Below are 5,406 nucleotides of genomic sequence, written 5' to 3'. Positions count from 1 at the left end.
CACACCTTCATCGTCACCATCTACAACTTATGAAGTTAGGTATGTCCTTTCTCCCTCTCTTAATTTTTACAGGATGCGCTTTCGATTCCACCATTTGGAATTATTCTCCCTTTTTATTTATTGTTCTAGGTTTCTATACAATCAAGTTTTTTTGAAACTTATACGAGAGATTAACTTTTTAGGATATCCTGATATATATATATATATATATATATATATATATATATATATATATATATATATATATACACTTTACCTATGCGTCTTTCTGATTCATAGGATTTAGATTCATAAGTTCATTGATCTTATTGTCCTTTGAATATTGATGATATATTTGATATTATGGTAATCATTACTTATGTCCCAAAGTGCTTACAGTACAATCTTTGAGAAAATTAATATAATATATTATTGCAATCATATCCCATATCAAATACATATTAGCAATTGACTTACTCCAGAATACATAAGTTTGGATTTTAAAAGAGGGTTAATGATGCTTTTATAGTTTTCTATTACAATACATTAGCAACTCTTAAGGATTACTATAAAAGTACTTGAAAACCAAGGAAAACATACATGGATTTACTAAGTAGTACTTATAATAAATTGAAACCAAATAAGAAGGTTAAACTGTTAGAAGTTGAATTTTAAAAACATTTATCATTGCATTACCATCTAATGAAATCAAACTAAAAATAATAAATATATTTTGTTTTTAAAAAAATATATTAGTTTGTGGACCTAATTTTAATATATTATAGATGGAACCTTCGATGTTGCGGTCGATCCTATATATATTTTTGTTATGTATCTCTAAATGTTTTGTTTCTTGTTGAGTAGCTTCAAAGACATGGGATGTAGATTTAAATACATGAGATAGAGAGTTTTCAAGACATAAATATGATACATGGTTTTTCAATGTTGGAGTATTTATTTGCTTTTTTGCATCATGTTTTTTTATTTATGTTACTTAGGGACCAATTGTAATAGATTTAGAAGATAATAGTGATGAATTGGAGTATGAGAAGATGCCAAAGAAAAAAAATAAAAGGAAGTCAAGATTTAAAAGAGCTAAATGAAGGAAAAATGAAAAGGAAATCAAGAAGTTGAACACGCGCATATATATATATATATATATATATATATATATATATATATATATATATATATATATATATATATATATATATATATATATATATATATATATATATATATATATTAAGAGAGAGAGAGAGAGTTAGCTTCATGTGAGACGACCTAATTTTATGAGACCGTGAGATGCATTTTTTTATTATTTTTATTTTTTTTAGTTAATTCAAGTTTCGAAAATAATATTTAAAAAAAGAATTTTTGGATTTTTCCATTTATTTTGTATTTTAAAATTATTTTTTAGAATATCTACAGTGTAATATTGTGTTAGAATATTTTACGTATTTAAAAAAAAAAAACGAGATTTTTTTTTATTTTTTTTAGTTAATTCAAGTTCCGAAAATAATATTTAAAAAAAGAATTTTTAGATTTTTCCATTTATTTTGTATTTTAAAATTATTTTTTAGAATATGTCAGTGTAATATTCTATTAGAATATTTCACGTATTTAAAAAAACGGGATTTATTTTTATTTTTATTTATTTTTAATTTTTTTTAGTTAATTCAAGTTCCAAAAATAATAATTAAAAAAAGAATTTTTGGATTTTTCCATTTACTTTGCATTTTAAAATTATTTTTAGATTTGGTCTCACGGTCTCACAAAATTAGAATGATCTCAAATAAACCTGAACATATATATATATATATATATATATATATATATATATATATATATATATATATATATATATATATATATATATATATATATATATATATATATATATATATGAAATTTAGCCATAAGAATAGACCCACCCATTCCATCTTTGATCATTACCAAAAAAAAAAAAATGCATCCTAATTGGCATCATAGCTAATCACACAGAATTCAAAGCTGATATCCAAAGCAACATGCCTTATTAGTATGATAGGATTAGGTATGAGCATCAGGTTTGTATATCTGTCTTTGGAACAGAAACTGTTCTGTAACTGCTAGCTCCGCAACCAATACGGAGACGATTGGTTCTCATCTTGGTTCCTAAAATATGAAACTAAGTGGGAACGTTTTCGTCTCTCAACCTCTTGGAGTCATTACCTCACAGGTTATGTTTGTATGGTTTTACAAAAAAAAAATGAATTTTATAATGGTGGACATGTCATCTTTCAGCTCTCCGTAACCAAAAAGGCTTGTTTTCACATATCGTTCTCAATGAAGATATCACATAAAAATGATACATGTGTTTTGCGATTGAGTTTACATATTTTTGTATATCATTTATATAACATATCGTACCAAGTAATGTTTAGAGTTCATTATTATGTATCTTTTGTAAGCGTAGCAAAATACTTCTGTTAATGAGAATTATTGAGAGTTCGTTCAATAATCAAATACTTATTTGGTTATCTCTCTTGTACTTAAAACTGTGTTTAATACAAAGGTCATTGTCAACGTATTCTTTGTGTTTACATTAAATGATTGCATGTATCCCCTAAACAACATCATCTCTTGAGAACTAACAATGTTGAAATTCGGCGCCATAGCCTCCACAATGTTTAATGTCAACCTTTTAACTACTATAAAAGTCATTATTTTATAGTTAATAGTTAATGATAAATAAACAAGTTACATATATTTATTTATATTTTAACTATATGATTTCCATACCCAACAACACACACAAAGACATTCGGCTAATATCCTATAAACCTAACATATTAAAACACCGGCCGATCACACTATATGGTGGTCCATGAATCACATAAATTTTTGAACTCGACACGGGAGGAGCCACCGTCTGCCGTCGCAGCTTTTGCCCTTCGACTCATCTCTAAAACCTGTTCCCTTACTATTCTCCCTTCTTCACCCTCCATCAACTCCTTCACCTTCTCCTCCACAGCCATCGCAGTTACAAACCCATCTGGCTCAATATCCAACGCGAGTGCCACCTTCATTTCTTCAACTAAATACACCCTATTCATCTTCTGCTCCGCATACAATGGCCATGCAACCATTGGCACACCATTTACCACCGCTTCAAGCGTCGAGTTCCACCCACAATGACTCACAAATCCACCCACCGATTCATGACCAAGTATCGCCAGCTGCGGTGCCCAATTTTTCACCACCAGTCCCATATCCCTAGTCCTCGCGATAAACCCTTCTGGAAAAATAGCATCAATATCGAGCTCTTTACCACCGGAATTCGACACATTTTCATCATCGGGTGGTGATCGCACCACCCACAAAAATCTTTGCTTGCTTCTCTCCAACCCGATCGCTATTTCTTTCAACTGCCTTTTCTTGAAAACACCCACACTCCCAAAGGATAAAAACACCACACTTTTAATTGGTTGTGAGTTCAACCATTTTAAGCACTCGTTTTCACTAGGATCCACTTCATTGTCATCAGCGATCAAAGGTCCAATGAAATAAGTTGGTGGAGTTTGACCTTCGGGGGTGCGTTTACCATCCCGGAGAGCGTCAACAGCTCTTTTTTCGAACCCAAGAAAGGTGTTTGCAATGATGCCGGTGGATTTTGCCATGGTTCTGGCTGTGTTTATGAAGTCTTTGTAGGCGGGTCTGTTTTTATCAACGAAACCTGCGGGAAAATGGGAAGAATGGATTGGAGGTACTCCAGGAATATCAAACACAAGATTTTGATCTTTAATGGAGCCGGAGGTGATGTTGTCGATGGTGGGGAGATGTAAGAACGAACAGAGGCCGGAAGCGCCACCTGTGTAGAAGTAGTAAGTGGGTAAGTCGAGGTTTTTACAGACTTGGAAAGCTGCGTTCGTAAAGAAATCAAGGATCACAGCTTTAATGGTGGATTTCTCCGTGATGGCTACGAGTGTGTTGTGCAAAATAGGGTTGTAAAGCTCATGGATAGCGAAATTTAAGGCGGATGATATCAGAAGAGAAGCCTGGTGGAATAGCGATGATCGGGAAGTGGTGGAACGTGATGGAAGGGTCGGTGGCAGAGACGGTTTTGATGTATTTTTCTGTGGGGCCGGTTTCAAAAGGTGGCGGAGTGATGAGGATGACGAGAGAGACAAAAGGATGGTGGTTGAGGATGAGTTTTCCGAGCTCCACCATGGAAACCAGGTGGCCTCTCCCCGGAGAAGGATACATAACAACCGTCGCTGATTCCATTCCTTTTTTGTGTGTGTATGTGTTAAAGTGTTAGCTGGAACTCAAAGAGTAGAGAAATCGATATTGTTGTATTTAAACAAAAAACATGGAAATGAAGGTCTAAAAGAGTTATCTTGAGACCACAACTCAAAACTTTATATAAGCGGGGGGCCATCTTGGTGCAGCTGAAGAAGTCACAATCCACAAACTCATATCGTAAACTCTATCTGGGGCCTACTTCCTAGTCCTTAAGAGTAAACTACATTTACGGTCTTTATAGTAATGTGTTTTGCTATGTAGAGGCGGCGGAGGCTCTGGCCCCCCATCTTTTTCCTTCTTTTGCTAGTTAAATACCATACCCTTTAAGGCCTTACTCATGTATGTCGTACTATCTTTCCATTTTTAGATTATAATAATTAAAAAAATAAGTTATCATTATCTGGGATTTTCTAATATCGCATGATTATTATCATAATTAAATGTGAAATTCATTAATTATAGAGATTATTAATGAATTTTATATTTAATTATGATAATATTTCTTATAATTAATATGCTTAACATTTAATTATAATAATAATTGTGATTAATTAATATTTCTTATATGTGCCCTTAAGGGCACATATTATAAAATCCTTTTTTTATTATAATTTGTAAGTACGCATATGTATTTGGTTTATTAATTTTAAGTGATATAACTTTGATTTGTTAAATGATGAGCTTTACTATATTATTATTCTTATATCATTTATCGGAGATATTTTACCTGAAATAAAAAAGGTTATAAGACTGGAGGGAGTGACTCGCTTGCCATGCTCGCCTCCAGCTCGCTAATAGTGCTAAATCCACTCCTTACAAATGTGTCAAAGTCCTTGTCAAAACAAAGTCGCCAGACTCGTGAGGAAAGAGAAAGAGATTGGGAGATAAATGCCACTGATTGGTTAAATCTTTTTTTTTCTGTTCTTTTTTTCTTTTTTTTTTTTTTTTTAAATATAAATAACACATGATTAGATGTTACCATTCCTTACATTTTTGTTACCACTCTCTTCATCCTACATGGCTTAAAAAATCTTATGTGACCTTAAAAAATTATATATGGCAACATGTTAAAGATGTTACCACTCCCTTCAGCCTAATATTATTAAAATATATTGTCATTCTAAATTAGAAAACTAATTA

General features: G+C 31.8%; 1 pseudogene; it reads right to left on the bottom strand.

Annotated features, from left to right (window-relative positions):
• Positions 1–2,767: 2,767 nt before the first annotated feature.
• LOC145100706 (UDP-glycosyltransferase 88B1 pseudogene) lies at positions 2,768–4,338 on the bottom strand (annotated as a pseudogene).
• Positions 4,339–5,406: the final 1,068 nt, after the last annotated feature.

The sequence above is a fragment of the Lactuca serriola genome, chromosome 4 (assembly GCF_051521515.1).
Source record: "Lactuca serriola cultivar US96UC23 chromosome 4, Lser_US96UC23_V15, whole genome shotgun sequence".
In the NCBI taxonomy this organism is placed as follows: Eukaryota; Viridiplantae; Streptophyta; class Magnoliopsida; order Asterales; family Asteraceae; genus Lactuca; species Lactuca serriola.
This window is presented reverse-complemented; position numbering and strand designations above follow the sequence as displayed.